This window comes from Chrysochloris asiatica, unplaced genomic scaffold, assembly GCF_000296735.1.
Source record: "Chrysochloris asiatica unplaced genomic scaffold, ChrAsi1.0 scaffold00038, whole genome shotgun sequence".
NCBI classification, from domain to species: Eukaryota; Metazoa; Chordata; class Mammalia; order Afrosoricida; family Chrysochloridae; genus Chrysochloris; species Chrysochloris asiatica.
In genome coordinates this window covers 1,235,454-1,247,935 of record NW_006408556.1, presented here as the reverse complement: position 1 = coordinate 1,247,935, position 12,482 = coordinate 1,235,454, and the positions used below count along the sequence as shown (strand labels likewise).

Sequence of the window (12,482 nt, the reverse complement as noted above, 5' to 3'; positions counted from 1 at the left end):
GTATCTCTTTTATGTATTTCTGAATACCCTCGCAATCTGAAAAATACTCTTTATGTGTATTTCACATATATGTTAATGCAGTGCTTTTAATCATTTATCATTTTAATTGAGAACTCATATGCATATCTACATACATGATATCTAGATGGGGATATTCAATTCACAAAAAGTTTACTAAGTGTTTCCTATGTGTGAAGGAGGAGTCCTGGTGTGGCGCAGTGGGTTAATGTGCTAGACTGCAAAGTCGGTTTGAATTGCAAGGTTGGCGGTTCAAGCTCACCAGTCACTTCTTGGAAACCCTCTACAGGGTTGCTATGGGTCAGAACTGACTTTACAGTATTTAACAACAACAATGTGTGACGGATTCTTATAATGAAAGATGCAAAGATATGTGTGATGCAGTTTTGGCTTATTAGAAAACTAAAGCCTACAGTAGAGACAAATATACAGAGTTAATAACAATAATGTGGCAACATCTACAATAAACCAAAACAAAACAAACCGCCTGCCATCAAGTTGCTTCTTGCCCTGTAGGACAGATTGGAACTGCTCTCTAGGGTTTCCAAGGCTATAAATCTTCACTGAAGCCAATTGGCTCATCTGTGTCCTAGGAAGCAACTGGTGAATTCAAACCACTGCCCTTTCAGTTAGCAAACCAACATGTAATCTGCTGCACCACGAGGTCTCCTTCAATGTTGTTGCTGTTAAAGCGTTGCTGAATCAGTTCTGACTCATATCATTAATAAGTGCGTTCTGACTCATAGCGACACTGTATAGGATTTCCAAGGAGTGGTTGGCAGGTTTGACCTTGTGGTTAGCGTTCCAGTGCTCATCCTACAGCACCACACCAGGACGAGAGCCCTAGTGTGACGCTTTAGGATAAGCACTGGACTGCAAGGGCAGTTTGAACCAAGAGGTCAGTGGTTCAAACTCACCAGCCACTCCTTGGAAACCCTATACAGAGTCACTATGAGTCAACCAACAACAATACCAGGACTATAGGGTTCCTCCAATGGATGCATCTAAATAAAACAATCAAAGCACAAATTGATGCTATTCAATTTAAATACAGAATAAAACAGTTGAACTTAGTTATAAACCTATATTTACAACAAAAAAGAAATATTTCTAAAGATGTGAGTTTCCAGAGGAAGTGAAACTTAACATTTAAAGAAGGGGTTCTATTTCAGATTGGTAAGAGACCAGTTGAGAAAAAGAACAAAAATTAAAAACATTATTATCTGGAGGATGAGTTCAGGAGGTGGTAGTTTGACTGACAATGGAATTTTAGCTTATATGGTGGTGGGAGATCATAATGGATGTGCAGAGTTGAACTATGCTAGTAAAGGCTTTGAAAATTTGACAAACAAAAATTGCATCTAGAAAGATGGGAGTGACATCTGAAAACAGTAACAACAAAGGAAATGTTTAGCAATATAAGAATAGTTAGGAGTGGTTGTATGGTTGTGGGTTAATTCACTGGACTGCAAATTGGATTTGAATCACAGGGTTGGCAGTTCAAGCTCACCAGTCACTTCTCAGAAGCCCTATACAGGATGGCTGTGAGTTGAAACCGACCCGATAACACTTAACAACAACAATATGAGGGGTTGGGTATAGAGATTAGTGTAGTGATAATAGTAATGGAAAATAGATATTGCCCATGCATCTTTTGGATTTCCAAATGTGCTTTTGAAATTGGTAGTTGATGAACAAAAAAGAAACATGAGGTATTTAGAAAAAGCATGCTTTATTTCCTTTTAAAGGTAGCAGCCAAAGGATAAGTAATCCTATCAGTCAGGGAGTTCTTTTTCTTCTTTCTAGGTGAATCACTTTGGAGGAAAAAGAGAGAGAACTTTACTGGAAATCCCCCATCTCTTTTTAGTTCCTTTTTTTCCTTTTTCCTATAACCAGTGGGGATGAAGAATGATACGGCATCACTTGTATCCAGCAGATACATATGCTCAGAAAGTCTTACTTAAAATTTTGGGGAGAAGACATGATGACTAAATTAGATGATGGGAAAAGCTTCCTTTAGTGGATTGAATTAGACTGGATTAGGAAGTTAGCTTGGAAACCACATTTTTCAGAGTGAATCAAAATATGGAGGGAGGATTCTATAGGACATAGGCATCTAGACTGACAGAGAGAGACATGATAACTGACTTTTCATGCCTCTGTGGTGTTGTAGGATCAGTGGTTGGCAGTTCAAACCCACCAGCTGGTTCACTGTGAGTTGGAACCAACTCAGTGGCACTTAACAACAACATGAAAAGTCCCTGGCTATGATCAAAAGTGAAAATTAAAAAGTTGCAATTCTGGCTGTTGTTGCTAAGTGATGTGGAGTTGGTTCTGATTAATAGCAACCCTGCATAAGGTTTCCGAGGAGCCACTGGTAAATTTGAACCACCGGCCTTTTGATTGAAACTGACCTTTCCAGGTGTGCCTATCCTACAGCGCCACAATATTTCCCTGTTATTCCTTTCATAGTGGAAATGGAGACTATGAAAGAGATCTATTATCTCAACTCTGTTTGTCATGGGAAAAACTAAGGGGAAATAAAATAATGAATTACCACTTATTCTCTACCAGGCATTGAGTTACAGACTTTTGGATACTTTATTTCCCTGAATTCTCACCAGATCCTTGTAATTGGCATATTGAATTATGATATTTTCAGATAACTGCTACATCCCCAGCACCTTGAAATAGGCTGAAAACTTTGTTGTTGTTGTTGTTAGGTGCCATTGAGTCAGTACCGACTCATAGCGACCTTATGCACAGCAGAATGAAACACTGCCTGGTCCTGGGCCAACCTCACTATTGTTGCCACGCTTGAGTCCATCGATGCTGCCACTTGGCCAATCCATCTCGTTGGGGGTCTTCCTCTTTTTCTCTGACCCTCCACCTTACCAAACATGATATCCTTCTCCAGCAACTGGTCCCTCCTGACAATATGTCCAAAGTATGAGAGATGAAGTTTGGCCATCTTGGCCTCTGAGGAGCACTCTGGTTGCACTTCTTCCAATACAGATCTGTTGGTTCTTCTCGCAGTCCATGGCCCTTTCAATATTCTCCTCCACCATAACTCAAAAGCATCAATTCTTCTCTGGTCTTCCCTATTTACTGTCCAGCTTTCGCATGCATATGAGGTGATTGAAAATACCATGGCTTGGGTTGGGCGCACCTTAGACCTCAAGCTGACATCTTTGGTTTTCAACACTTTAAAAAGGTCTTGTGCAGAACAGTAGTAGAGGGGACAGCCCTGGCAGCCCGAGCCTCATGGCCTGGGCCTGCGCTGCGCCATGAGCGGAGGCGCGCCTTCAGGAGCCGGCCCTGGGTGCTCTGGCCAGGCGAGGACCAGCTTGTTCGTGGAGCCTGGAGGCGGAGGCGGAGACAGAGGCGGTGGTGGTCGCTGGGGCAGGGAGGGGGCAGCGGTGGCAGGATGGCGTCGGTCGGGGCCATGGGTGGGGAAGTGAGGACCTCGAGCTCCCGTGGTGGCCCAAGCGGCAGCTGCGGAGGAAGCAGTGGCAGCCCGACGCACGCACCAGCTTCCTGCCGGCGGAAGTGAAGCTAGGCAGTGACAGTGGGAAAATGACTAAGGTGGTAGCCACCCTAGGCCAGGGCCCAGAGCTCTCAAAGGAGATGGCTTACACAGACATAAAGGTGATTGGTAATGGCTCTTTTGGGGTCGTGTACCAGGGATGGCTAGCTGAGAGTGGGAAACTGGTGGCCATCAAGAAGGTTCTCCAGGACAAGAAGTTCAAGAACCGAGAGCTGCAGAATATGTGGAAGCTAGATCACTGCAGCATTGTGAGGCTGAGATACTTTTTCTACTCCACTGGATCTAAGAAAGATGAACTTTACCTAAATCCGGTGCTGGAATACGAGCCCAAGACGGTGTACTTGGTGGCCCGCCATTTCATCAAGGCCAAGTTGATCATCTCTATCATCTATGTCACGGTGTACATGTACCAGCTTTTCCAGAGCTTGGCCTACTTCCACTCCCACCGTGACATGAATCTCCAGAACCTGCTGGTGGACCCTGACACCAACGTCCTCAAGCTCTGTGACTTTGGCAGTGCAAAGCAGTTGGTCCGGGGGGAACCCAACGTCTCCTACATTTGTTCTCGCTACTACCGGGCCTCGGAGCTCATCTTTGGAGCCACTGATTACACCTCGTCCATCAATGTGTGGTCAGCAGGTTGTCTCCTGGCTGAACTCCTCCTGGGCCAGCCCATCTTTCCTGGAGACAGTGGGGTAGACCAGCTGGTGGAGATCATCAAGGTGCTAGGAACACCAACCCGGGAACAGATTCGCAAGATGAACCCCAACTACACAGAATTCAAGTTTCCCCAGATTAAAGCCCACCCCTGGACAAAGGTGTTCAAATCTCGAATGCCACCCGAGGCCATCACTCTCTGCTTTAGCCTGCTGGAGTATACCCCGTCCTCGAGGCTCTCCCCGCTGGAAGCCTGTGCCCACAGCTTCTTTAATGAACTTCGATGTCCCAGAACCCAACTCCCCAACAACTGCCTACTGCCCCCACTCTTCAATTTCAGGCCTGGAGAACTCTCCATCCAACCTTCTCTCAACACCATTCTCATCCCATTTCATCCCCCGTGGCTCGGCCACCCTCACCCAGTCCTCACAAGCTTTAAGCAAGCCCAGACTAGGCTCAGACCAGCAGCCGACTGACACCACAGCCAACCTCCCTAACTCTTCCTGAGGACCGCACCAGCCACCCTGTTCCTGCCTGGCTGGACCCCTAGACTAGGGGCAGAGATAAATGAGTCCCTGTCTCCACCTCCAGTCCCTCCCTCATCAGCTTCACCCCTGGGGTGGGCTTTTTAAGAGGATTTTAACTGGTTGTGGGGAGGGAAGAGAAGGAAGGAAGGACTGGGTTAGGGGCATGTGGACCTCCTACCCTCTCAGCCCCCTCCCTTGTCCCCCAGGTCTCCATCTCCTCCAACCCACCTCTCCTCCTTTGTCCTTTGTAAATAGAACCAGACCAGTTCCTGCCTCTCCCCATGCCCTTCCCTGGCCTCCAGGTGTAAATAGATTGTTAGAATTTTTTTCTTAAAGAAAACATTGATTCACACCATCCAACCTGGCCCCCTCTCCCAGCTGTGTTTCCCCTCCTGTCTTCTGCCCCTAGGGTGTCCTCCCTCCTCTTCCCACCCTGGAGAGCAAAGGGAGTGGGGAGAGCTCCTGTCATCGTTTCCACTATAAGGTTTGCCTGTGTACAGACCTCCATTCAATAAATTATTGGCATGAAAAAAAAAAAAAGGTCATGTGCAGCAGATTTGCCTAATGCAATACATTGTTTGATTTCTTGACTGTTGCTTCTGTGAGTGTTGATAGCTGATCCAAGAAGAATGAAGTCCTTGACAACTTGAATTTTTTCTTCATTGATAAGAATGTTCTTTATTAGTCCGGTGGTGAGGGGTTTTGTTTTCTTTGCATTGAGATGTAATCTATACCGAAGGCTGTGCTCTTTGATCTTCATCAGTAAATGTTTTAAGTCCTCTTCACTTTCAGCAAGCAAGGTTGTATCATCTGCACATCGCAGGTTGTTAATGAGTCTTCCTCCAATCCTGATGCCACGTTTTTCTTCATAGAACCCAGCTTCTTGGATTATTTGCTCAGCATATAGGTTGAATAAATACGGTGAAAGAATACAACCTAGTCGCACACCTTTCTTAATTTTAAAGCATTCAGTCTTCCCATGTTCTTTTCGAACAATTGCCTGTCTTGGTCCATGTACAGATTCCTCATGAGCACAATTAAGTGTTCCGGAGTACTCATACTTCGCAGTGTTGTCCATAGCTTGTCATGATCCACACAATCGAAAGCTTTGCGTAGTCAATAAAGCACAGGTAAACATCTTTCTGATATTCTCTGCTTTCAGCCAAGATCCATCGCACATCAGCAAGGATATCTCTCGTTCCATGGCCTCTCTGAATCTGGCTTGAACCTCTGGAATATGGAGTTGATGATATGGAGCTTTTCCATCATCTCTTTCTGCATTTAGTCAATTTGATTTCTATGTATTCCATCTGGAGAGGTTCATGTGCATAGTCATGTCTTATGCTGTCTAAAGAAGGTATTTGAAATGAACAAATCATTGATTTTTCAGAATTCTATCATGCGCTCTCCAGCATAATTTTTATCACCAAGGCCATATTTTCCAACTACTGATCCTTCCTCTATGCTCCCAACCTTTGCATTCCAATCACCAGTAATGATCAATACATCTTGATTGCATGTTTGATCAATTTCAGATTGAAGAAGCTGGTAGAATTCTTTTATTTCATCCTCACTGGCTTTAGTGGTTGGTGTGTAAATTTAAATAATAATGGTATTAACTGGGCTTCCCTGTAGGTGCATGGATATTATCCTATCACAGATAGTGTTGTACCTCATGACTGATCTGGATATGTTCTTTTTGACAATGAATGCAACACCATACCTCTTCAATTTGTCATTCCCAGCATAGTAAACCATGTAGTTGTCAGATTCAAAATGGCCAATACTAGTCCATTTCAGCTCACTAATGCCTAAGATATCGATGTTTATGCGTTCTATTTCATTTTTGACAACTTCCAATTTTCCCGGATTTCATACTTCGTACATTCCGTGTTCCGATTTTCAATGGATATTTACAGTCGTTTCTCTTCATTTTGAGTTGTGCCCTGTCAGCTAAGGAAGGTCCCACAGGCTTTTCTCCCATTTGCTTTACTTCATTCATGTCATCATGGTCATCTCTACTTTGAAGAGGCAGCTCTTCCCCAGTCGCATTTTGAGTACCTTCTAACCTGAGGGACTCATTTCCCAGCACTATATCTGATAGTGTTTTCTGCTATTCATAAGGTTTTCAGTGACTAAATATTTGGAAGTAGTTCGTATTCCTTCTTCCTAGTCTGTCTTCGTCTGTAAGCTCATCTGAAATCTGTCCACCATGGGTGACCCTGCTGGTATTTAAAATACTGGTGGCATAGCTTTCAGAATCACAGCAAATCAGAAGTCACCACAGTACAACAAAGTGACAGACGAATGGTGGATTGTTGTTAGATGCCATCAAATCTGTACAACAAAATAAAACACTGCCTGGTCCTGCACTAACCTCACAATTGTTGTTATGCTTAGATCGCTGCTGCTACCACTGGACAAATCCATCTTATTGAGGGCCTGCCTGTTTTTCGCTAACTCTCAACTTTACCAAGCATGATGCCCTTCTCTGGGCACTAGTTCCTTCTGATAATATGTCCAAAGTATGTGAGATGATTACTGGCCATCCTGGTTTCCAAGGATCATTCTAGCTATACTTCTTCCAACACAGATTTATTAGTTCTTTTGGCAGTCCATGGTACTTTTAATATTCAAATGCATCAATCCTATGGTCTTTATTCACTGTCCAACTTTTACATGTACATGAGGTTATTGAAATACCCTGGCTTGGGTCAGGTGCACCTTAGTCTTCAAACTGACGTCTTTGCTCTTGAACACTTTAAAGAGGGCTTGTGCAGCAGATTTGCCTAATGCAATATGTCATTTGATTTCTTGACTGCTGCTGCCATGATGGTTGATGGTTGATCTCAGCAAAATGAAGTCTTTGACAACTTCAATCTTTTCTCCATTTTTCTTGATGTTATTTGTTGGTCCAGTAGTGACGATTTTTGTTTTCATTACATTGAGGTGCAACCTATACTAATGGCAGTAGTCTTTGATCTTCATCAGTAAGTGTTTTAAGTCTTCTCCACTTTCAGCAAGTAAGGTTGTATCATCTGCATATCACTGTTTGTTAATGAGTTTTCCTTCAATCCGGATGCCCCATATTTATTCATACAATCCAGTTTCTAGAATTATTTGATAAGCATCTGGTTGAATAAGTATGGTGAAAGATTCACAACCCTGGTGCACAACTTTCCCAATTTTAAACCATTCACTATTTCCTTGTTTGTTCAAACAACTGCCTCTTGGTCTATGTACATGTTCCTCCTGAGCACAATTAAGTATTCTGGAATGCTCATTCTCTGCAATGTTGTCCATGGCCTGTCATGATTATGTGTAATTGGAAGCCTTTGTGTTGTCAATAAACAAAGGTTTCCTCTGCTTTCAGCCAACTTCCATCCTCAATCCACATCCTCATCTGAATCCTGCTTGAATCTCTGGCAGTTCCCTGTCAATGGATTGTTGCAGCCATTTAAAAACTATCTTTAGCAAAATGTCACTTGCATGTGATATTAATGATATTGTCTGATGGTTTCTGCATTCCATTGGTTCACTTCTCTTTGAAATGGGCACAAATATGGATCTCTTCCAATCAGTTGTCCAGGTAGATGTCTTCCAGATTTCTTGGCATAGATGAGTAAGTGCCTCCAGTGCCACATCAGTTTGCTGAAAGATTTCAATTTGTATTCCATCAGTTCCTTGAATTCCTGGAGCCTTATTCTTTGCCAATGCTTTCAGTACACCTTGGACTTCTACTTCATAGTAGTTAATGCATGCTGACTACTAGTGAGTGGTCAGGGAATGGAATGTTTTTATATTTTTAACACTTTGTAGTGAAATAGAACACATATAGAAAAAATATAAAGCATACATGTATTACTTAATGCACTATTATAGGTCAACATCCATGGAACTATCAGATCAAGAAACAGAGTGTTGGGATAATACTGCAGAAGCCCTTCATGTGCTCCTTCCTATACACATTTCTCTACCTCTCTCATCAACTCTGAGATAATCACCATCGAGACTTGTACAGTAATTACTGCCTTATTTTTACGTATACCTTTACAACCTAACGTTCATCTCTAAACACGCTCGGTAACATGAAATAAATTAAATCATACAGTATGTTATCTATTGTGATATAATTCTTCTCAGTTGAGCAATCAAGAAAGGATGGTCTTGTCAACAAATGCTGCTGATCAGTGAAATAGCTTCACTGGGAAAAAACTGAATTTTGACAACTGTCTGACATGATAACAAAAATAATTCCACTGCATAGCATATATATGTTATTTAAAAAGCTACAATAAAACTTGAAAAAGATACATTTGGAACAATCTGTATAAACTTGAAAAAGAGTCTTAAAATAGGATCTAAAATAATTAATCATGTATAAAATGATTATTCAGTAGCCTTAAGTATAATGCATTTAATTAGAGACACTAAGAACAGTTCCAGCACTTGCTAAACTATTTTTTTCACTAAACTATTCCTTTCTGTAAATTAAGTTAGGTTTCACCCTTCTAAATTTGAGAATCAGTTGGTAGAAGGCTTCATTAGGAAGGTGATAAACTGAGATGTGTGCATCCAAAGAGAGGAGGGGAGAGTGGCAAGGCAGAGATTACTTTCCTAATTATCACATTTGAAGTCAGAAAAGGAAAAACACTCTATAATAGTCATCTTACTTTCTACCTGACATAAAGGTATTAATTAAACAACACATTTTAACTGACCATCTAAAAAATACTGTTAAGTTCTATGTGGGTTACAGACCCATAAGGCGTAACTGGTGAAAATCAAAGAGCACTTACTGAACATCTCTTATGTTCAAAAGTATGCTTGTGCTGTTGTTGTTAAGTGCCTTTGAATGGATTTCAACTCATAGCCAACCAGTATAAGGTTTCTAAGGGGCAACTGGTGGGTTTGAAGTGTCAACCTAATGGTTAGCAATCCAGTGCTTATACCATAGTATAAACACTGACAGGACTGGAAATACCAGTATGAAGATCTCATGAAGATTAATATCTACTAGGAAAGAAACATGCATATAGCATAAATTCCATGAGGCAGAAAGCTTATATTCTTTGTGTATTAGTCTCTCCTCAGTTCCTAGAATAATACCTGTTTTGGAATAACTGTTAATAATTATAGATTTAATAAAAAATATATTGAGTCCCAGTGTAGTGTGTAGGATAAACATTGGACTGCTAACCAAACGGTCAGCTGTTCAAATCTACCAGCTGCTCCTCAGAAATGCTATATAGTTCCGCTATGAGTCAGAACCAACTTGACAGCACTTAAAATCAATAATAACAACAATATGAAGAATAAATATGGTGGTGGTGGTATGCTCATAGAGTAGGTTCTGACTCATAGTGACCCTGTATAGGGTTTATGAGGCTGTAACTTTTTACAGGAACAAAAAGCTTTATCTTTCTTTCATGGAGTGCCTGGTAGATTTGAACTGCTGACCTGTTGTTTGCAGCCCAACTCATAATCTACTATGCTACCATGTAACTTATACATGTCTATATTCATTCCTTGAGAATGAACATAGACATGTATAAGTTACAATAAAAACACAAATGGGTATTGATTTAAAAGTAACAAGATTTGATAATAGTAGAGGAGTGAAATGGGGTGTGGTGCTGTGGGATAAGCACTGGACTGCTGACTGTGAAATTGGTGGTTCAAACCTACCAACCACATCTTGGCAACTCTAAACAGGGTCACTATGAGTCAGAACTGATTGGACAGAATTTAACAACAATATCATAGCAAAGCAGGAATACCAACTGTTCATAAAACAGGTGTCCCATAGTTACAGGAACAGCTTCAAGATTAGGCAGTAACGGTAAGAATGGAGGGCTAGTATTACAGAGTGTCTTGTGGGTCCCAAAAAGTATGTGAGGTAATACTGGTTGAGTTGTGAAAGAAAATGTGAATACATATATATAAAAGGAGCTCTGGTAGCATAGTGGTTACTAATTGGGCTGCCAACCGTAAGGTCAGCAGTTCAAAGCTATCAGCTGTTCTGTGGGAGAAAGATGAGGCTTTCTGCTCCCTTAAATATTTACAGCCTTGGAAACCCTGTGCAGGGTCGCTATGAGTCGGAACTGACTCCCACGGCACACAACAACAATATTTATATATAACTGTGACTTTTCTTCTTTTGGAGGTAGCATCTAAGACTTTATCCTTGAATACAACATTGCCTCTCTATCCTGAGTCCTAGGCTCTGTCTTTTAGGATGAAACAGACCAATTTGCTGGACAAAGACCTTTATGGAAATCCTCATTACTTACCAGTTTCCTTCTTCTACACTACCAATCAGTAAAGTAACATCATCTGTCATCAGTAAATGATTTTGTCACATCAGCACTAGCCTCTGTGAGAAGGTGGGGAAGGGACAGGTGCTCAGTTATGTGGTGAAGGGATAGTCAAATACCTGAAGTTTGTGGAAAGAAACAGGATGTGATCATGTTGACTGTAAAGAACTCTCCCTCTTTTCCGTTTTGAAGCATAGCTTGAATGGTGGTTGAGTGCTAGAATAAAGATACTTGTTCCTTTTCAGGTATCTCTGGAAAGCTTCGACTAGAATTAGTGGAAAGGAGATGGCAGTGATGCTAGTATCTCGTTGCTGGCAGAATATTAGTCTCTTTAATGTGGATGGGTCTTCCTCTTCTTCTCTGACCCTCCACCTTACCAAACATGGTATCCTTCTCCCCCAGTGAGATGGACTGGCCAAGTGGCAGCATCAATGGACTCAAGCGTGACAACAGTAGTGAGATTGGCCCAGGATCGGGCAGTGTTTTGTTCTGTTGTGCATAAGGTTGCTGTGAGTCAGTACCGACTCAATGGCAACTAACAACAACAACAACAATGTGGATGGGGAAGGCTGAAGAGAAACAGAAATTGATTGACTATCATCTCCTCATCTGCTGGTTTTCAAAGGCAAGTGAAGGTACAATGTTGGAAAATGAAATCATTGGTTACAGACCTTGTGTAGGCTTTTCCCAAGGATCTTTACTTTTCATAGCAACTCTGTTAATAATATTTTACACCACTCTGGGAGGTGGTGGTGGAAATCTGGGAAATAGATCCTCACTTCAAAAAGAAAAAGTATCTAGTCTCTTTGGAGAATACAAATGGATGAAAATGCATCAGTGCATCTGTTGTGCAAAGTCTTCTTTGAGGTGCTGGCATTATACAAATTAATGGAATCTCCAGATTTTATGTTCTAGGAATTCAAGATCTACATAATATAACACAATGCAACAAGAGCCACAATGGAAACACAAATGGGCAGGCCATTAGTTTTCAAAGGTGGAGACAAATTTTTAAATGTTATGTCAACCTATGAATACATTAAAAGTTAAAGATTGGAGTCCTCAGTGTGTGAGAACATAACATTTATGAAAGAAATAAAGGGAATATGCTTCGGGTTAATTCGACTAGCAGAAGGGACAAAGAAACAAGAACGAAATTACATGCAAAGACAACAATGAATGGAGGATGAGGACAAGCAGTGTGATTAGAGACAAGCCCTGTCTGAAGTGAGCAAAAAGTCCTTCTAAAGAATAAAAGATACTTCTTGAAAGAAAGACCTGCAGGAGAAATGGAGGCAGATGGACTGTTACTACAAGAACAAACAAATCGCTTCCCTAGGAAACATCAAGGCAAGTGGCCAGGTCCTCTCAACGCAAACACCCTTCCAAGACTAAGACTCAACGGAAATGCATGCT

The 12,482-nt window shown here is 41.6% G+C and overlaps 1 pseudogene; it reads left to right on the top strand.

Moving 5' to 3' along the window:
* Window positions 1-3,305: 3,305 nt before the first annotated feature.
* Window positions 3,306-4,729, top strand: LOC102831579 (annotated as a pseudogene).
* The last annotated feature ends 7,753 nt before the right edge of the window (window positions 4,730-12,482 follow it).